This window comes from Schistocerca cancellata, unplaced genomic scaffold (assembly GCF_023864275.1).
Source record: "Schistocerca cancellata isolate TAMUIC-IGC-003103 unplaced genomic scaffold, iqSchCanc2.1 HiC_scaffold_370, whole genome shotgun sequence".
Classification (NCBI taxonomy): domain Eukaryota; kingdom Metazoa; phylum Arthropoda; class Insecta; order Orthoptera; family Acrididae; genus Schistocerca; species Schistocerca cancellata.
In genome coordinates, this window is record NW_026046388.1 from 43,243 (window position 1) to 60,535 (window position 17,293).

Below are 17,293 nucleotides of genomic sequence, written 5' to 3' on the forward strand. Positions count from 1 at the left end.
CATTTTTCACGATTCGAGGGAAGCTTTAGCTACGAGCAGTCGTGGCCGAGTGGTTAAGGCGTCTGACTAGAAATCAGATTCCCTGTGGGAGCGTAGGTTCGAGTCCTACCGACTGCGTCGGTTTTTTTATTTTTTGTTTCAGAAGAGAGAGCAGAAAATTTCGCAGTTTGCCTGTCGTTTTGGTACCTCGCTACACCTCACCTCTCACAGTCGTTTATAGCGCCTGTCCTTTTGATAAGGGCGAAATCCAAGCGTCAGCTTTCGCGTCAGCCGAGCAAAGTCGGGACAAGTCGGGACATACTACAAGATGGCCTGCGTGGAGCGACGACGGAAAGAAAACGTTAATTCAACAGCACGTGGCTCACATACTCATACGCATAGATTTGCGCCCGTTGCGGTGGCCGGGAATCGAACGCGGCTCAACTGCTCGGAAGGCAACTATGCTCACCATTACACTACCACCGCACAGCCGCTGCTCGCAACGCCGCGCTGTGTCGGCTTCCCGCCCGCCGGCAGTGGCCCACGGTGATAGTAGCTGTAGGCGCTTTACGAGGTAGGAGGGTGCATTCGGGCAGCGCCTCCACGCACGCTGCGTCTTTGGGCAAGGCTCGTCGCCGCGGCCGCAACGTTACTCACACAATAGTGACGAGCGGTCGCTTTGAGGCAGTGTAGTGGGGGACTCCGCGTGTGTAGCACTTTTTTCGGTTGTATCCGACGTCGCTGGGTGGCAATCCCACTTTCCCTGCAGACAGCTGCTCGGGAATATGCTCGGGAAGCACGGACGTCATCGGACGTCCGCCCCCAACAAATGCAACTAACAAAATGAGAACAACAACTAAAAAGGTGGTAGGTTGTTCGACTACCACGCGGGCGGCCCGGCTTCGATTCCCGGCCGATGCATCGTTTTGCTGTTCTCGCTATAGTGCTGCCGCGCCGATTGCTCGCTTGAGGTGCGCCAGCCTCAGGAATGTATAGCAGGATTCGCTGTGAGAAGAACCAAACATGCAGCACGCAAGAGACCCTACTTGGACGGCCGCGTGCTGTTACTGAACTCCAGCGTCGGCCTGGCCCTACAGGCCGCTGTGTTCAGGTGCCGCAAGGGCGATGTACTGTAACCTCAGGCAGTGCTGCTTTCCGTCGTTAAAAAAGCTGCGGCAGCAGTTTACTCTAGCAAGTCGGGAAAGCACGCGTAGCGACACAACAGATTCCTGAGAAAGCGCAAACTGTCTATCTCTAATATGTGAGACTTACCAAGATTCCTGGGATGATGGTTGCAACGAGCCTCGGTAGCGCAGTAGGTAGCGCGTAAGTCTCATAATCTTAAGGTCGTGAGTTCGATCCTCACCCGGGGCATTTAATTTGCTGTACATCACGGCTGAATTAACGGCGTTGCTATTGCTAGCGAACGAACTTAATTGTCGTTTGTTATCCACAAGGAGTCCACGCCTCAGCGTCACAATGTTTACTTCCAATTATGGCAAGGTACAACTTTGATCATTCTCCTCCCCTGTTATGAGTGAAATATGATGCAAACAGCAATGAATAGACAGTTTCGAGCTGTGCGCCATGCCAGTCTGCACGCGCAAAAATGCTCGCAAACAGAGAACAACACTGAGTCCGGATTGAGCACGAAATGCGAGAAGAGAGGGAGTAAATCTCACGTTTCTCGAGCAAATCCGGTGTGGTCTAGTGGCTAGGATACCTGGCTTTCACCCAGGAGGCCCGGGTTCGATTCCCGGTACCGGAAGGGAAGTTTTTGCGCACACGACCCTCCATCTTTTGGCCTTCCAACCTTCGTTTGTCGCCCTCCTTCCGGAGCTTCAACCGAACGTAATCGGGGGAAGCAGGCACAGGATGCAATTACTGTCAGCACCGGGATAAAGGGAGAAGAGGCACTGGTCCGCTGTTGGGGTGCTACCCAGCGTCAGTGGGAAGTCGGTGAAGTCGCCAGTTGCGCCAGAAGCCAGCAATTACCGTAGTACGCCTACACACGCGTTCCAGTTATTCACATTGCTTGCAGTCGCTCCATGCACAAAAAGCGTGAGCCGGATAGCTCAGTCGGTAGAGCATTAGGCGTTTTAACCTAGAGTGTCCAGGGTTCGAATCCCTGTTCGGGCGAAGATTTTAACGCTTCCGTAATGGCTCGTCTCGTAGCGCTGGTAGCCCTGCCGTAATCAGTGCACCGAGTTCGTTTCTGTCAACATTCTGCGCAGACCGGTTGCATTTTTCACGATTCGAGGGAAGCTTTAGCTACGAGCAGTCGTGGCCGAGTGGTTAAGGCGTCTGACTAGAAATCAGATTCCCTGTGGGAGCGTAGGTTCGAGTCCTACCGACTGCGTCGGTTTTTTTTATTTTTTGTTTCAGAAGAGAGAGCAGAAAATTTCGCCAGTTTGCCTGTCGTTTTGGTACCCGTTCGCTACACCTCACCTCTCACAGTCGTTTATAGCGCCTGTCCTTTTGATAAGGGCGAAATCCAAGCGTCAGCTTTCGCGTCAGCCGAGCAAAGTCGGGACAAGTCGGGACATACTACAGGATGGCCTGCGTGGATCGACGACGGAAAGAAAACGTTAATTCAACAGCACGTGGCTCACATACTCATACGCATAGATTTGCGCCCGTTGCGGTGGCCGGGAATCGAACGCGGCCTCAACTGCTCGGAAGGCAACTATGCTCACCATTACACTACCACCGCACAGCCGCTGCTCGCAACGCCGCGCTGTGTCGGCTTCCCGCCCGCCGGCAGTGGCCCCACGGTGATCAAGTAGCTGTAGGCGCTTTACGAGGTAGGAGGGTGCATTCGGGCAGCGCCTCCACGCACGCTGCGTCTTTGGGCAAGGCTCGTCGCCGCGGCCGCAACGTTACTCACACAATAGTGACGAGCGGTCGCTTTGAGGCAGTGTAGTGGGGGACTCCGCGTGTGTAGCACTTTTTTCGGTTGTATCCGACGTCGCTGGGTGGCAATCCCACTTTCCCTGCAGACAGCTGCTCGGGAATATGCTCGGGAAGCACGGACGTCATCGGACGTCCGCCCCCAACAAATGCAACTAACAAAATGAGAACAACAACTAAAAAAGTGGTAGGTTGTTCGACTACCACGGCGGGCGGCCCGGCTTCGATTCCCGGCCGATGCATCGTTTTGCTGTTCTCGCTATAGTGCTGCCGCGCCGATTGCTCGCTTGAGGTGCGCCAGCCTCAGGAATGTATAGCAGGATTCGCTGTGAGAAGAACCAAACATGCAGCACGCAAGAGACCCTACTTGGACGGCCGCGTGCTGTTACTGAACTCCAGCGTCGGCCTGGCCCTACAGGCCGCTGTGTTCAGGTGCCGCAAGGGCGATGTACTGTAACCTCAGGCAGTGCTGCTTTCCGTCGTTAAAAAAGCTGCGGCAGCAGTTTACTCTAGCAAGTCGGGAAAGCACGCGTAGCGACACAACAGATTCCTGAGAAAGCGCAAACTGTCTATCTCTAATATGTGAGACTTACCAAGATTCCTGGGATGATGGTTGCAACGAGCCTCGGTAGCGCAGTAGGTAGCGCGTAAGTCTCATAATCTTAAGGTCGTGAGTTCGATCCTCACCCGGGCATTTAATTTGCTGTACATCACGGCTGAATTAACGGCGTTGCTATTGCTAGCGAACGAACTTAATTGTCGTTTGTTATCCACAAGGAGTCCACGCCTCAGCGTCACAATGTTTACTTCCAATTATGGCAAGGTACAACTTTGATCATTCTCCTCCCCTGTTATGAGTGAAATATGATGCAAACAGCAATGAATAGACAGTTTCGAGCTGTGCGCCATGCCAGTCTGCACGCGCAAAAATGCTCGCAAACAGAGAACAACACTGAGTCCGGATTGAGCACGAAATGCGAGAAGAGAGGGAGTAAATCTCACGTTTCTCGAGCAAATCCGGTGTGGTCTAGTGGCTAGGATACCTGGCTTTCACCCAGGAGGCCCGGGTTCGATTCCCGGTACCGGAAGGGAAGTTTTTGCGCACACGACCCTCCATCTTTTGGCCTTCCATACCTTCGTTTGTCGCCCTCCTTCCGGAGCTTCAACCGAACGTAATCGGGGGAAGCAGGCACAGGATGCAATTACTGTCAGCACCGGGATAAAGGGAGAAGAGGCACTGGTCCGCTGTTGGGGTGCTACCAGCGTCAGTGGGAAGTCGGTGAAGTCGCCAGTTGCGCCAGAAGCCAGCAATTACCGTAGTACGCCTACACACGCGTTCCAGTTATTCACATTGCTTGCAGTCGCTCCATGCACAACAAGCGTGAGCCCGGATAGCTCAGTCGGTAGAGCATTAGGCTTTTAACCTAAGTGTCCAGGGTTCGAATCCCCTGTTCGGGCGAAGATTTTAACGCTTCCGTAATGGCTCGTCTCGTAGCGCTGGTAGCCCTGCCGTAATCAGTGCACCGAGTTCGTTTCCTGTCAACATTCTGCGCAGACCGGTTGCAATTTTTCACGATTCGAGGGAAGCTTTAGCTACGAGCAGTCGTGGCCGAGTGGTTAAGGCGTCTGACTAGAAATCAGATTCCCTGTGGGAGCGTAGGTTCGAGTCCTACAGACTGCGTCGGTTTTTTTATTTTTTGTTTCAGAAGAGAGAGCAGAAAATTTCGCAGTTTGCCTGTCGTTTTGGTACCTCGCTACACCTCACCTCTCACAGTCGTTTATAGCGCCTGTCCTTTTGATAAGGGCGAAATCCAAGCGTCAGCTTTCGCGTCAGCCGAGCAAAGTCGGGACAAGTCGGGACATACTACAGGATGGCCTGCGTGGAGCGACGACGGAAAGAAAACGTTAATTCAACAGCACGTGGCTCACATACTCATACGCATAGATTTGCGCCCGTTGCGGTGGCCGGGAATCGAACGCGGCTCAACTGCTCGGAAGGCAACTATGCTCACCATTACACTACCACCGCACAGCCGCTGCTCGCAACGCCGCGCTGTGTCGGCTTCCCGCCCGCCGGCAGTGGCCCACGGTGATAGTAGCTGTAGGCGCTTTACGAGGTAGGAGGGTGCATTCGGGCAGCGCCTCCACGCACGCTGCGTCTTTGGGCAAGGCTCGTCGCCGCGGCCGCAACGTTACTCACACAATAGTGACGAGCGGTCGCTTTGAGGCAGTGTAGTGGGGGACTCCGCGTGTGTAGCACTTTTTTCGGTTGTATCCGACGTCGCTGGGTGGCAATCCCACTTTCCCTGCAGACAGCTGCTCGGGAATATGCTCGGGAAGCACGGACGTCATCGGACGTCCGCCCCCAACAAATGCAACTAACAAAATGAGAACAACAACTAAAAAGGTGGTAGGTTGTTCGACTACCACGCGGGCGGCCCGGCTTCGATTCCCGGCCGATGCATCGTTTTGCTGTTCTCGCTATAGTGCCTGCCGCGCCGATTGCTCGCTTGAGGTGCGCCAGCCTCAGGAATGTATAGCAGGATTCGCTGTGAGAAGAACCAAACATGCAGCACGCAAGAGACCCTACTTGGACGGCCGCGTGCTGTTACTGAACTCCAGCGTCGGCCTGGCCCTACAGGCCGCTGTGTTCAGGTGCCGCAAGGGCGATGTACTGTAACCTCAGGCAGTGCTGCTTTCCGTCGTTAAAAAAGCTGCGGCAGCAGTTTACTCTAGCAAGTCGGGAAAGCACGCGTAGCGACACAACAGATTCCTGAGAAAGCGCAAACTGTCTATCTCTAATATGTGAGACTTACCAAGATTCCTGGGATGATGGTTGCAACGAGCCTCGGTAGCGCAGTAGGTAGCGCGTAAGTCTCATAATCTTAAGGGTCGTGAGTTCGATCCTCACCCGGGGCATTTAATTTGCTGTACATCACGGCTGAATTAACGGCGTTGCTATTGCTAGCGAACAGAACTTAATTGTCGTTTGTTATCCACAAGGAGTCCACGCCTCAGCGTCACAATGTTTACTTCCAATTATGGCAAGGTACAACTTTGATCATTCTCCTCCCCTGTTATGAGTGAAATATGATGCAAACAGCAATGAATAGACAGTTTCGAGCTGTGCGCCATGCCAGTCTGCACGCGCAAAAATGCTCGCAAACAGAGAACAACACTGAGTCCGGATTGAGCACGAAATGCGAGAAGAGAGGGAGTAAATCTCACGTTTCTCGAGCAAATCCGGTGTGGTCTAGTGGCTAGGATACCTGGCTTTCACCCAGGAGGCCCGGGTTCGATTCCCGGTACCGGAAGGGAAGTTTTTGCGCACACGACCCTCCATCTTTTGGCCTTCCAACCTTCGTTTGTCGCCCCTCCTTCCGGAGCTTCAACCGAACGTAATCGGGGGAAGCAGGCACAGGATGCAATTACTGTCAGCACCGGGATAAAGGGAGAAGAGGCACTGGTCCGCTGTTGGGGTGCTACCAGCGTCAGTGGGAAGTCGGTGAAGTCGCCAGTTGCGCCAGAAGCCAGCAATTACCGTAGTACGCCTACACACGCGTTCCAGTTATTCACATTGCTTGCAGTCGCTCCATGCACAACAAGCGTGAGCCCGGATAGCTCAGTCGGTAGAGCATTAGGCTTTTAACCTAAGTGTCCAGGGTTCGAATCCCTGTTCGGGCGAAGATTTTAACGCTTTCCGTAATGGCTCGTCTCGTAGCGCTGGTAGCGCCTGCCGTAATCAGTGCACCGAGTTCGTTTCCTGTCAACATTCTGCGCAGACCGTTGCATTTTTCACGATTCGAGGGAAGCTTTAGCTACGAGCAGTCGTGGCCGAGTGGTTAAGGCGTCTGACTAGAAATCAGATTCCCTGTGGGAGCGTAAGGTTCGAGTCCTACAGACTGCGGTCGGTTTTTTTATTTTTTGTTTCAGAAGAGAGAGCAGAAAATTTCGCAGTTTGCCTGTCGTTTTGGTACCTCGCTACACCTCACCTCTCACAGTCGTTTATAGCGCCTGTCCTTTTGATAAGGGCGAATTCCAAGCGTCAGCTTTCGCGTCAGCCGAGCAAAGTCGGGACAAGTCGGGACATACTACAGGATGGCCTGCGTGGATCGACGACGGAAAGAAAACGTTAATTCAACAGGCACGTGGCTCACATACTCATACGCATAGATTTGCGCCCGTTGCGGTGGCCGGGAATCGAACGCGGCTCAACTGCTCGGAAGGCAACTATGCTCACCATTACACTACCACCGCACAGCCGCTGCTCGCAACGCCGCGCTGTGTCGGCTTCCCGCCCGCCGGCAGTGGCCCACGGTGATAGTAGCTGTAGGCGCTTTACGAGGTAGGAGGGTGCATTCGGGCAGCGCCTCCACGCACACGCTGCGTCTTTGGGCAAGGCTCGTCGCCGCGGCCGCAACGTTACTCCACACAATAGTGACGGAGGGGCGGTCGCTTTGAGGCAGTGTAGTGGGGGACTCCGCGTGTGTAGCACTTTTTTCGGTTGTATCCGACGTCGCTGGGTGGCAATCCCACTTTCCCCTGCAGACAGCTGCTCGGGAATATGCTCGGGAAGCACGGACGTCATCGGACGTCCGCCCCCAACAAATGCAACTAACAAAATGAGAACAACAACTAAAAAAGTGGTAGGTTGTTCGACTACCACGCGGGCGGCCCGGCTTCGATTCCCGGCCGATGCATCGTTTTGCTGTTCTCGCTATAGTGCTGCCGCGCCGATTGCTCGCTTGAGGTGCGCCAGCCTCAGGAATGTATAGCAGGATTCGCTGTGAGAAGAACCCAAACATGCAGCACGCAAGAGACCCTACTTGGACGGCCGCGTGCTGTTACTGAACTCCAGCGTCGGCCTGGCCCTACAGGCCGCTGTGTTTCAGGTGCCGCAAGGGCGATGTACTGTAACCTCAGGCAGTGCTGCTTTCCGTCGTTAAAAAAGCTGCGGCCAGCAGTTTACTCTAGCAAGTCGGGAAAGCACGCGTAGCGACACAACAGATTCCTGAGAAAGCGCAAACTGTCTATCTCTAATATGTGAGACTTACCAAGATTCCTGGGATGATGGTTGCAACGAGCCTCGGTAGCGCAGTAGGTAGCGCGTAAGTCTCATAATCTTAAGGTCGTGAGTTCGATCCTCACCCGGGGCATTTAATTTGCTGTACATCACGGCTGAATTAACGGCGTTGCCTATTGCTAGCGAACGAACTTAATTGTCGTTTGTTATCCACAAGGAGTCCACGCCTCAGGCGTCACAATGTTTACTTCCAATTATGGCAAGGTACAACTTTGATCATTCTCCTCCCCTGTTATGAGTGAAATATGATGCAAACAGCAATGAATAGACAGTTTCGAGCTGTGCGCCATGCCAGTCTGCACGCGCAAAAATGCTCGCAAACAGAGAACAACACTGAGTCCGGATTGAGCACGAAATGCGAGAAGAGAGGGAGTAAATCTCACGTTTCTCGAGCAAATCCGGTGTGGTCTAGTGGCTAGGATACCTGGCTTTCACCCAGGAGGCCCGGGTTCGATTCCCCGGTACCGGAAGGGAAGTTTTTGCGCACACGACCCTCCATCTTTTGGCCTTCCAACCTTCGTTTGTCGCCCTCCTTCCGGAGCTTCAACCGAACGTAATCGGGGGAAGCAGGCACAGGATGCAATTACTGTCAGCACCGGGATAAAGGGAGAAGAGGCACTGGTCCGCTGTTGGGGTGCTACCAGCGTCAGTGGGAAGTCGGTGAAGTCGCCAGTTGCGCCAGAAGCCCAGCAATTACCGTAGTACGCCTACACACGCGTTCCAGTTATTCACATTGCTTGCAGTCGCTCCATGCACAACAAGCGTGAGCCCGGATAGCTCAGTCGGTAGAGCATTAGGCTTTTAACCTAAGTGTCCAGGGTTCGAATCCCTGTTCGGGCGAAGATTTTAACGCTTCCGTAATGGCTCGTCTCGTAGCGCTGGTAGCCCTGCCGTAATCAGTGCACCGAGTTCGTTTCCTGTCAACATTCTGCGCAGACCGGTTGCATTTTTCACGATTCGAGGGAAGCTTTAGCTACGAGCAGTCGTGGCCGAGTGGTTAAGGCGTCTGACTAGAAATCAGATTCCCTGTGGGAGCGTAGGTTCGAGTCCTACAGACTGCGTCGGTTTTTTATTTTTTGTTTCAGAAGAGAGAGCAGAAAATTTCGCAGTTTGCCTGTCGTTTTGGTACCTCGCTACACCTCACCTCTCACAGTCGTTTATAGCGCCTGTCCTTTTGATAAGGGCGAAATCCAAGCGTCAGCTTTCGCGTCAGCCGAGCAAAGTCGGGACAAGTCGGGACATACTACAGGATGGCCTGCGTGGAGCGACGACGGAAAGAAAACGTTAATTCAACAGCACGTGGCTCACATACTCATACGCATAGATTTGCGCCCGTTGCGGTGGCCGGGAATCGAACGCGGCTCAACTGCTCGGAAGGCAACTATGCTCACCATTACACTACCACCGCACAGCCGCTGCTCGCAACGCCGCGCTGTGTCGGCTTCCCGCCCGCCGGCAGTGGCCCCACGGTGATAGTAGCTGTAGGCGCTTTACGAGGTAGGAGGGTGCATTCGGGCAGCGCCTCCACGCACGCTGCGTCTTTGGGCAAGGCTCGTCGCCGCGGCCGCAACGTTACTCACACAATAGTGACGAGCGGTCGCTTTGAGGCAGTGTAGTGGGGGACTCCGCGTGTGTAGCACTTTTTTCGGTTGTATCCGACGTCGCTGGGTGGCAATCCCACTTTCCCTGCAGACAGCTGCCTCGGGAATATGCTCGGGAAGCAACGGACGTCATCGGACGTCCGCCCCCCAACAAATGCAACTAACAAAATGAGAACAACAACTAAAAAGGTGGTAGGTTGTTCGACTACCACGCGGGCGGCCCGGCTTCGATTCCCGGCCGATGCATCGTTTTGCTGTTCTCGCTATAGTGCTGCCGCGCCGATTGCTCGCTTGAGGTGCGCCAGCCCTCAGGAATGTATAGCAGGATTCGCTGTGAGAAGAACCAAACATGCAGCACGCAAGAGACCCTACTTGGACGGCCGCGTGCTGTTACTGAACTCCAGCGTCGGCCTGGCCCTACAGGCCGCTGTGTTCAGGTGCCGCAAGGGCGATGTACTGTAACCTCAGGCAGTGCTGCTTTCCGTCGTTAAAAAAGCTGCGGCAGCAGTTTACTCTAGCAAGTCGGGAAAGCACGCGTAGCGACACAACAGATTCCTGAGAAAGCGCAAACTGTCTATCTCTAATATGTGAGACTTACCAAGATTCCTGGGATGATGGTTGCAACGAGCCTCGGTAGCGCAGTAGGTAGCGCGTAAGTCTCATAATCTTAAGGTCGTGAGTTCGATCCTCACCCACGGGGCATTTAATTTGCTGTACATCACGGCTGAATTAACGGCGTTGCTATTGCTAGCGAACGAACTTAATTGTCGTTTGTTATCCACAAGGAGTCCACGCCTCAGCGTCACAATGTTTACTTCCAATTATGGCAAGGTACAACTTTGATCATTCTCCTCCCCCTGTTATGAGTGAAATATGATGCAAACAGCAATGAATAGACAGTTTCGAGCTGTGCGCCATGCCAGTCTGCACGCGCAAAAATGCTCGCAAACAGAGAACAACACTGAGTCCGGATTGAGCACGAAATGCGAGAAGAGAGGGAGTAAATCTCACGTTTCTCGAGCAAATCCGGTGTGGTCTAGTGGCTAGGATACCTGGCTTTCACCCAGGAGGCCCGGGTTCGATTCCCGGTACCGGAAGGGAAGTTTTTGCGCACACGACCCTCCATCTTTTGGCCTTCCAACCTTCGTTTGTCGCCCTCCTTCCGGAGCTTCAACCGAACGTAATCGGGGGAAGCAGGCACAGGATGCAATTACTGTCAGCACCGGGATAAAGGGAGAAGAGGCACTGGTCCGCTGTTGGGGTGCTACCAGCGTCAGTGGGAAGTCGGTGAAGTCGCCAGTTGCGCCAGAAGCCAGCAATTACCGTAGTACGCCTACACACGCGTTCCAGTTATTCACATTGCTTGCAGTCGCTCCATGCACAACAAGCGTGAGCCCGGATAGCTCAGTCGGTAGAGCATTAGGCTTTTAACCTAAGTGTCCAGGGTTCGAATCCCTGTTCGGGCGAAGATTTTAACGCTTCCGTAATGGCTCGTCTCGTAGCGCTGGTAGCCCTGCCGTAATCAGTGCACCGAGTTCGTTTCCTGTCAACATTCTGCGCAGACCGGTTGCATTTTTCACGATTCGAGGGAAGCTTTAGCTACGAGCAGTCGTGGCCGAGTGGTTAAGGCGTCTGACTAGAAATCAGATTCCCTGTGGGAGCGTAGGTTCGAGTCCTACAGACTGCGTCGGTTTTTTTATTTTTTGTTTCAGAAGAGAGAGCAGAAAATTTCGCAGTTTGCCCTGTCGTTTTGGTACCCTCGCTGACACCTCACCTCTCACAGTCGTTTATAGCGCCCTGTCCTTTTGATAAGGGCGAAATCCAAGCGTCAGCTTTCGCGTCAGCCGAGCAAAGTCGGGACAAGTCGGGACATACTACAGGATGGCCTGCGTGGAGCGACGACGGAAAGAAAACGTTAATTCAACAGCACGTGGCTCACATACTCATACGCATAGATTTGCGCCCGTTGCGGTGGCCGGGAATCGAACGCGGCTCAACTGCTCGGAGGCAACTATGCTCACCATTACACTACCACCGCACAGCCGCTGCTCGCAACGCCGCGCTGTGTCGGCTTCCCGCCCGCCGGCAGTGGCCCACGGTGATAGTAGCTGTAGGCGCTTTACGAGGTAGGAGGGTGCATTCGGGCAGCGCCTCCACGCACGCTGCGTCTTTGGGCAAGGCTCGTCGCCGCGGCCGCAACGTTACTCACACAATAGTGACGAGCGGTCGCTTTGAGGCAGTGTAGTGGGGGACTCCGCGTGTGTAGCACTTTTTTCGGTTGTATCCGACGTCGCTGGGTGGCAATCCCACTTTCCCTGCAGACAGCATGCTCGGGGAATATGCTCGGGAAGCACGGACGTCATCGGACGTCCGCCCCCAACAAATGCAACTAACAAAATGAGAACAACAACTAAAAAGGTGGTAGGTTGTTCGACTACCACGCGGGCGGCCCGGCTTCGATTCCCGGCCGATGCATCGTTTTGCTGTTCTCGCTATAGTGCTGCCGCGCCGATTGCTCGCTTGAGGTGCGCCAGCCTCAGGAATGTATAGCAGGATTCGCTGTGAGAAGAACCAAACATGCAGCACGCAAGAGACCCTACTTGGACGGCCGCGTGCTGTTACTGAACTCCAGCGTCGGCCTGGCCCTACAGGCCGCTGTGTTCAGGTGCCGCAAGGGCGATGTACTGTAACCTCAGGCAGTGCTGCTTTCCGTCGTTAAAAAAGCTGCGGCAGCAGTTTACTCTAGCAAGTCGGGAAAGCACGCGTAGCGACACAACAGATTCCTGAGAAAGCGCAAACTGTCTATCTCTAATATGTGAGACTTACCAAGATTCCTGGGATGATGGTTGCAACGAGCCTCGGTAGCGCAGTAGGTAGCGCGTAAGTCTCATAATCTTAAGGTCGTGAGTTCGATCCTCACCCGGGGCATTTAATTTGCTGTACATCACGGCTGAATTAACGGCGTTGCTATTGCTAGCGAACGAACTTAATTGTCGTTTGTTATCCACAAGGAGTCCACGCCTCAGCGTCACAATGTTTACTTCCAATTATGGCAAGGTACAACTTTGATCATTCTCCTCCCCTGTTATGAGTGAAATATGATGCAAACAGCAATGAATAGACAGTTTCGAGCTGTGCGCCATGCCAGTCTGCACGCGCAAAAATGCTCGCAAACAGAGAACAACACTGAGTCCGGATTGAGCACGAAATGCGAGAAGAGAGGGAGTAAATCTCACGTTTCTCGAGCAAATCCGGTGTGTCTAGTGGCTAGGATACCTGGCTTTCACCCAGGAGGCCCGGGTTCGATTCCCGGTACCGGAAGGGAAGTTTTTGCGCACACGACCCTCCATCTTTTGGCCTTCCAACCTTCGTTTGTCGCCCTCCTTCCGGAGCTTCAACCGAACGTAATCGGGGGAAGCAGGCACAGGATGCAATTACTGTCAGCACCGGGATAAAGGGAGGAAGAGGCACTGGTCCGCTGTTGGGGTGCTACCAGCGTCAGTGGGAAGTCGGTGAAGTCGCCAGTTGCGCCAGAAGCCAGCAATTACCGTAGTACGCCTACACACGCGTTCCAGTTATTCACATTGCTTGCAGTCGCTCCATGCACAACAAGCGTGAGCCCGGATAGCTCAGTCGGTAGAGCATTAGGCTTTTAACCTAAGTGTCCAGGGTTCGAATCCCTGTTCGGGGCGAAGATTTTAACGCTTCCGTAATGGCTCGTCTCGTAGCGCTGGTAGCCCTGCCCGTAATCAGTGCACCGAGTTCGTTTCCTGTCAACATTCTGCGCAGACCGGGTTGCATTTTTCACGATTCGAGGGAAGCTTTAGCTTACGAGCAGTCGTGGCCGAGTGGTTAAGGCGTCTGGACTAGAAATCAGATTCCCTGTGGGAGCGTAGGTTCGAGTCCCTACAGACTTGCGTCGGTTTTTTTATTTTTTGTTTCAGAAGAGAGAGCAGAAAATTTCGCAGTTTGCCTGTCGTTTTGGTACCTCGCTACACCTCACCTCTCACAGTCGTTTATAGCGCCTGTCCTTTTGATAAGGGCGAATTCCAAGCGTCAGCTTTCGCGTCAGCCGAGCAAAGTCGGGACAAGTCGGGACATACTACAGGATGGCCTGCGTGGATCGACGACGGAAAGAAAACGTTAATTCAACAGGCACGTGGCTCACATACTCATACGCATAGATTTGCGCCCGTTGCGGTGGCCGGGAATCGAACGCGGCTCAACTGCTCGGAAGGCAACTATGCTCACCATTACACTAACCACCGCACAGCCGCTGCTCGCAACGCCGCGCTGTGTCGGCTTCCCGCCCGCCGGCAGTGGCCCACGGTGATAGTAGCTGTAGGCGCTTTACGAGGTAGGAGGGTGCATTCGGGCAGCGCCTCCACGCACGCTGCGTCTTTGGGCAAGGCTCGTCGCCGCGGCCGCCAACGTTACTCACACAATAGTGACGAGCGGTTCGCTTTGAGGCAGTGTAGTGGGGGACTCCGCGTGTGTAGCACTTTTTTCGGTTGTATCCGACGTCGCTGGGTGGCAATCCCACTTTCCCTGCAGACAGCTGCTCGGGAATATGCTCGGGAAGGCACGGACGTCATCGGACGTCCGCCCCCAACAAATGCAACTAACAAAATGAGAACAACAACTAAAAAAGTGGTAGGTTGTTCGACTACCACGCGGGCGGCCCGGCTTCGATTCCCGGCCGATGCATCGTTTTGGCTGTTCTCGCTATAGTGCTGCCGCGCCGATTGCTCGCTTGAGGTGCGCCAGCCTCAGGAATGTATAGCAGGATTCGCTGTGAGAAGAACCAAACATGCAGCACGCAAGAGACCCTACTTGGACGGCCGCGTGCTGTTACTGAACTCCAGCGTCGGCCTGGCCCTACAGGCCGCTGTGTTCAGGTGCCGCAAGGGCGATGTACTGTAACCTCAGGCAGTGCTGCTTTCCGTCGTTAAAAAAAGCTGCGGCAGCAGTTTACTCTAGCAAGTCGGGAAAGCACGCGTAGCGACACAACAGATTCCTGAGGAAAGCGCAAACTGTCTATCTCGTAAAATGTGAGACTTACCAAGATTCCCTGGGATGATGGTTGCAACGAGCCTCGGTAGCGCAGTAGGTAGCGCGTAAGTCTCATAATCTTAAGGTCGTGAGTTCGATCCTCACCCGGGGCATTTAATTTGCTGTACATCACGGCTGAATTAACGGCGTTGCTATTGCTAGCGAACGAACTTAATTGTCGTTTGTTATCCACAAGGAGTCCACGCCTCAGCGTCACAATGTTTACTTCCAATTATGGCAAGGTACAACTTTGATCATTCTCCTCCCCTGTTATGAGTGAAATATGATGCAAACAGCAATGAATAGACAGTTTCGAGCTGTGCGCCATGCCAGTCTGCACGCGCAAAAATGCTCGCAAACAGAGAACAACACTGAGTCCCGGATTGAGCACGAAATGCGAGAAGAGAGGGAGTAAATCTCACGTTTCTCGAGCAAATCCGGTGTGGTCTAGTGGCTAGGATACCTGGCTTTCACCCAGGAGGCCCGGGTTCGATTCCCGGTACCGGAAGGGAAGTTTTTGCGCACACGACCCTCCATCTTTTGGCCTTCCAACCTTCGTTTGTCGCCCTCCTTCCGGAGCTTCAACCGAACGTAATCGGGGGAAGCAGGCACAGGATGCAATTACTGTCAGCACCGGGATAAAGGGAGAAGAGGCACTGGTCGCTGTTGGGGTGCTACCAGCGTCAGTGGGAAGTCGGTGAAGTCGCCAGTTGACGCAGAAGCCAGCAATTACCGTAGTACGCCTACACACGCGTTCCAGTTTTTCACATTGCTTGCAGTCGCTCCATGCACAACAAGCGTGAGCCCGGATAGCTCAGTCGGTAGAGCATTAGGCTTTTAACCTAAGTGTCCAGGGTTCGAATCCCTGTTCGGGCGAAGATTTTAACGCTTCCGTAATGGCTCGTCTCGTAGCGCTGGTAGCCCTGCCGTAATCAGTGCACCGAGTTCGTTTCCTGTCAACATTCTGCGCAGACCGGTTGCATTTTTCACGATTCGAGGGAAGCTTTAGCTACGAGCAGTCGTGGGCCGAGTGGTTAAGGGCGTCTGACTAGAAATCAGATTCCCTGTGGGAGCGTAGGTTCGAGTCCTACAGACTGCGTCGGTTTTTTTATTTTTTGTTTCAGAAGAGAGAGCAGAAAATTTCGCAGTTTGCCTGTCGTTTTGGTACCTTCGCTACACCTCACCTCTCTCACAGTCGTTTATAGCGCCTGTCCTTTTGATAAGGGCGAAATCCAAGCGTCAGCTTTCGCGTCAGCCGAGCAAAGTCGGGACAAGTCGGGACATACTACAGGATGGCCTGCGTGGAGCGACGACGGAAAGAAAACGTTAATTCAACAGCACGTGGCTCACATACTCATACGCATAGATTTGCGCCCGTTGCGGTGGCCGGGAATCGAACGCGGCTCAACTGCTCGGAAGGGCAACTATGCTCACCATTACACTACCACCGCACAGCCGCTGCTCGCAACGCCGCGCTGTGTCGGCTTCCCCGCCCGCCGGCAGTGGCCCACGGTGATAGTAGCTGTAGGCGCTTTACGAGGTAGGAGGGTGCATTCGGGCAGCGCCTCCACGCACGCTGCGTCTTTGGGCAAGGCTCGTCGCCGCGGCCGCAACGTTACTCACACAATAGTGACGAGCGGTCGCTTTGAGGCAGTGTAGTGGGGGACTCCGCGTGTGTAGCACTTTTTTCGGTTGTATCCGACGTCGCTGGGTGGCAATCCCACTTTCCCTGCAGACAGCTGCTCGGGAATATGCTCGGGAAGCACGGACGTCATCGGACGTCCGCCCCCAACAAATGCAACTAACAAAATGAGAACAACAACTAAAAAGGTGGTAGGTTGTTCGACTACCACGCGGGCGGCCCGGCTTCGATTCCCGGCCGATGCATCGTTTTGCTGTTCTCGCTATAGTGCTGCCGCGCCGATTGCTCGCTTGAGGTGCGCCAGCCTCAGGAATGTATAGCAGGATTCGCTGTGAGAAGAACCAAACATGCAGGCACGCAAGAGACCCTACTTGGACGGCCCGCGTGCTGTTACTGAACTCCAGCGTCGGCCTGGCCCTACAGGCCGCTGTGTTCAGGTGCCGCAAGGGCGATGTACTGTAACCTCAGGCAGTGCTGCTTTCCGTCGTAAAAAAGCTGCGGCAGCAGTTTACTCTAGCAAGTCGGGAAAGCACGCGTAGCGACACAACAGATTCCTGAGAAAGCGCAAACTGTCTATCTCTAATATGTGAGACTTACCAAGATTCCTGGGATGATGGTTGCAACGAGCCTCGGTAGCGCAGTAGGTAGCGCGTAAGTCTCATAATCTTAAGGTCGTGAGTTCGATCCTCACCCGGGGCATTTAATTTGCTGTACATCACGGCTGAATTAACGGCGTTGCTATTGCTAGCGAACGAACTTAATTGTCGTTTGTTATCCACAAGGAGTCCACGCCTCAGCGTCACAATGTTTACTTCCAATTATGGCAAGGGTACAACTTTGATCATTCTCCTCCCCTGTTATGAGTGAAATATGATGCAAACAGCAATGAATAGACAGTTTCGAGCTGTGCGCCATGCCAGTCTGCACGCGCAAAAATGCTCGCAAACAGAGAACAACACTGAGTCCGGATTGAGCACGAAATGCGAGAAGAGAGGGAGTAAATCTCACGTTTCTCGAGCAAATCCG

General features: G+C 53.8%; 33 non-coding genes across 33 annotated transcripts; 28 read left to right on the top strand and 5 right to left on the bottom strand.

Moving 5' to 3' along the window:
- Window positions 1-35: 35 nt before the first annotated feature.
- Window positions 36-117, top strand: Trnas-aga (transfer RNA serine (anticodon AGA)). The gene has a single exon. It is a non-coding gene; the product is annotated as a tRNA-Ser (tRNA).
- Window positions 118-393: 276 nt separating this feature from the next.
- On the bottom strand, window positions 394-465 carry Trnag-ucc (transfer RNA glycine (anticodon UCC)). The gene has a single exon. It is a non-coding gene; the product is annotated as a tRNA-Gly (tRNA).
- Window positions 466-1,280: 815 nt separating this feature from the next.
- Trnam-cau (transfer RNA methionine (anticodon CAU)) lies at window positions 1,281-1,353 on the top strand. The gene has a single exon. It is a non-coding gene; the product is annotated as a tRNA-Met (tRNA).
- A 322-nt stretch (window positions 1,354-1,675) lies between these two features.
- On the top strand, window positions 1,676-1,747 carry Trnae-uuc (transfer RNA glutamic acid (anticodon UUC)). Its single transcript has one exon. It is a non-coding gene; the product is annotated as a tRNA-Glu (tRNA).
- A 509-nt stretch (window positions 1,748-2,256) lies between these two features.
- On the top strand, window positions 2,257-2,338 carry Trnas-aga (transfer RNA serine (anticodon AGA)). Its single transcript has one exon. It is a non-coding gene; the product is annotated as a tRNA-Ser (tRNA).
- A 281-nt stretch (window positions 2,339-2,619) lies between these two features.
- Trnag-ucc (transfer RNA glycine (anticodon UCC)) lies at window positions 2,620-2,692 on the bottom strand. The gene has a single exon. It is a non-coding gene; the product is annotated as a tRNA-Gly (tRNA).
- Window positions 2,693-3,511: 819 nt separating this feature from the next.
- Window positions 3,512-3,583, top strand: Trnam-cau (transfer RNA methionine (anticodon CAU)). The gene has a single exon. It is a non-coding gene; the product is annotated as a tRNA-Met (tRNA).
- Window positions 3,584-3,905: 322 nt separating this feature from the next.
- Trnae-uuc (transfer RNA glutamic acid (anticodon UUC)) lies at window positions 3,906-3,977 on the top strand. The gene has a single exon. It is a non-coding gene; the product is annotated as a tRNA-Glu (tRNA).
- A 297-nt stretch (window positions 3,978-4,274) lies between these two features.
- On the top strand, window positions 4,275-4,348 carry Trnak-uuu (transfer RNA lysine (anticodon UUU)). Its single transcript has one exon. It is a non-coding gene; the product is annotated as a tRNA-Lys (tRNA).
- Window positions 4,349-4,488: 140 nt separating this feature from the next.
- Trnas-aga (transfer RNA serine (anticodon AGA)) lies at window positions 4,489-4,570 on the top strand. The gene has a single exon. It is a non-coding gene; the product is annotated as a tRNA-Ser (tRNA).
- A 276-nt stretch (window positions 4,571-4,846) lies between these two features.
- On the bottom strand, window positions 4,847-4,918 carry Trnag-ucc (transfer RNA glycine (anticodon UCC)). Its single transcript has one exon. It is a non-coding gene; the product is annotated as a tRNA-Gly (tRNA).
- An 816-nt stretch (window positions 4,919-5,734) lies between these two features.
- Trnam-cau (transfer RNA methionine (anticodon CAU)) lies at window positions 5,735-5,808 on the top strand. Its single transcript has one exon. It is a non-coding gene; the product is annotated as a tRNA-Met (tRNA).
- A 323-nt stretch (window positions 5,809-6,131) lies between these two features.
- On the top strand, window positions 6,132-6,203 carry Trnae-uuc (transfer RNA glutamic acid (anticodon UUC)). Its single transcript has one exon. It is a non-coding gene; the product is annotated as a tRNA-Glu (tRNA).
- Window positions 6,204-6,500: 297 nt separating this feature from the next.
- Trnak-uuu (transfer RNA lysine (anticodon UUU)) lies at window positions 6,501-6,573 on the top strand. The gene has a single exon. It is a non-coding gene; the product is annotated as a tRNA-Lys (tRNA).
- Window positions 6,574-6,713: 140 nt separating this feature from the next.
- Trnas-aga (transfer RNA serine (anticodon AGA)) lies at window positions 6,714-6,796 on the top strand. The gene has a single exon. It is a non-coding gene; the product is annotated as a tRNA-Ser (tRNA).
- Window positions 6,797-7,074: 278 nt separating this feature from the next.
- On the bottom strand, window positions 7,075-7,146 carry Trnag-ucc (transfer RNA glycine (anticodon UCC)). The gene has a single exon. It is a non-coding gene; the product is annotated as a tRNA-Gly (tRNA).
- Window positions 7,147-7,972: 826 nt separating this feature from the next.
- Window positions 7,973-8,045, top strand: Trnam-cau (transfer RNA methionine (anticodon CAU)). Its single transcript has one exon. It is a non-coding gene; the product is annotated as a tRNA-Met (tRNA).
- Window positions 8,046-8,369: 324 nt separating this feature from the next.
- Trnae-uuc (transfer RNA glutamic acid (anticodon UUC)) lies at window positions 8,370-8,442 on the top strand. Its single transcript has one exon. It is a non-coding gene; the product is annotated as a tRNA-Glu (tRNA).
- Window positions 8,443-8,739: 297 nt separating this feature from the next.
- Trnak-uuu (transfer RNA lysine (anticodon UUU)) lies at window positions 8,740-8,812 on the top strand. The gene has a single exon. It is a non-coding gene; the product is annotated as a tRNA-Lys (tRNA).
- Window positions 8,813-8,951: 139 nt separating this feature from the next.
- On the top strand, window positions 8,952-9,033 carry Trnas-aga (transfer RNA serine (anticodon AGA)). Its single transcript has one exon. It is a non-coding gene; the product is annotated as a tRNA-Ser (tRNA).
- A 275-nt stretch (window positions 9,034-9,308) lies between these two features.
- On the bottom strand, window positions 9,309-9,380 carry Trnag-ucc (transfer RNA glycine (anticodon UCC)). The gene has a single exon. It is a non-coding gene; the product is annotated as a tRNA-Gly (tRNA).
- Window positions 9,381-10,200: 820 nt separating this feature from the next.
- Window positions 10,201-10,275, top strand: Trnam-cau (transfer RNA methionine (anticodon CAU)). The gene has a single exon. It is a non-coding gene; the product is annotated as a tRNA-Met (tRNA).
- Window positions 10,276-10,598: 323 nt separating this feature from the next.
- Trnae-uuc (transfer RNA glutamic acid (anticodon UUC)) lies at window positions 10,599-10,670 on the top strand. Its single transcript has one exon. It is a non-coding gene; the product is annotated as a tRNA-Glu (tRNA).
- Window positions 10,671-10,966: 296 nt separating this feature from the next.
- Trnak-uuu (transfer RNA lysine (anticodon UUU)) lies at window positions 10,967-11,039 on the top strand. Its single transcript has one exon. It is a non-coding gene; the product is annotated as a tRNA-Lys (tRNA).
- Window positions 11,040-11,178: 139 nt separating this feature from the next.
- Window positions 11,179-11,260, top strand: Trnas-aga (transfer RNA serine (anticodon AGA)). The gene has a single exon. It is a non-coding gene; the product is annotated as a tRNA-Ser (tRNA).
- Window positions 11,261-12,428: 1,168 nt separating this feature from the next.
- Trnam-cau (transfer RNA methionine (anticodon CAU)) lies at window positions 12,429-12,501 on the top strand. The gene has a single exon. It is a non-coding gene; the product is annotated as a tRNA-Met (tRNA).
- A 322-nt stretch (window positions 12,502-12,823) lies between these two features.
- On the top strand, window positions 12,824-12,894 carry Trnae-uuc (transfer RNA glutamic acid (anticodon UUC)). Its single transcript has one exon. It is a non-coding gene; the product is annotated as a tRNA-Glu (tRNA).
- Window positions 12,895-13,191: 297 nt separating this feature from the next.
- Trnak-uuu (transfer RNA lysine (anticodon UUU)) lies at window positions 13,192-13,265 on the top strand. Its single transcript has one exon. It is a non-coding gene; the product is annotated as a tRNA-Lys (tRNA).
- A 1,400-nt stretch (window positions 13,266-14,665) lies between these two features.
- Window positions 14,666-14,738, top strand: Trnam-cau (transfer RNA methionine (anticodon CAU)). The gene has a single exon. It is a non-coding gene; the product is annotated as a tRNA-Met (tRNA).
- Window positions 14,739-15,061: 323 nt separating this feature from the next.
- Trnae-uuc (transfer RNA glutamic acid (anticodon UUC)) lies at window positions 15,062-15,133 on the top strand. Its single transcript has one exon. It is a non-coding gene; the product is annotated as a tRNA-Glu (tRNA).
- Window positions 15,134-15,428: 295 nt separating this feature from the next.
- Window positions 15,429-15,501, top strand: Trnak-uuu (transfer RNA lysine (anticodon UUU)). Its single transcript has one exon. It is a non-coding gene; the product is annotated as a tRNA-Lys (tRNA).
- Window positions 15,502-15,640: 139 nt separating this feature from the next.
- On the top strand, window positions 15,641-15,724 carry Trnas-aga (transfer RNA serine (anticodon AGA)). The gene has a single exon. It is a non-coding gene; the product is annotated as a tRNA-Ser (tRNA).
- A 1,169-nt stretch (window positions 15,725-16,893) lies between these two features.
- Trnam-cau (transfer RNA methionine (anticodon CAU)) lies at window positions 16,894-16,966 on the top strand. Its single transcript has one exon. It is a non-coding gene; the product is annotated as a tRNA-Met (tRNA).
- The last annotated feature ends 327 nt before the right edge of the window (window positions 16,967-17,293 follow it).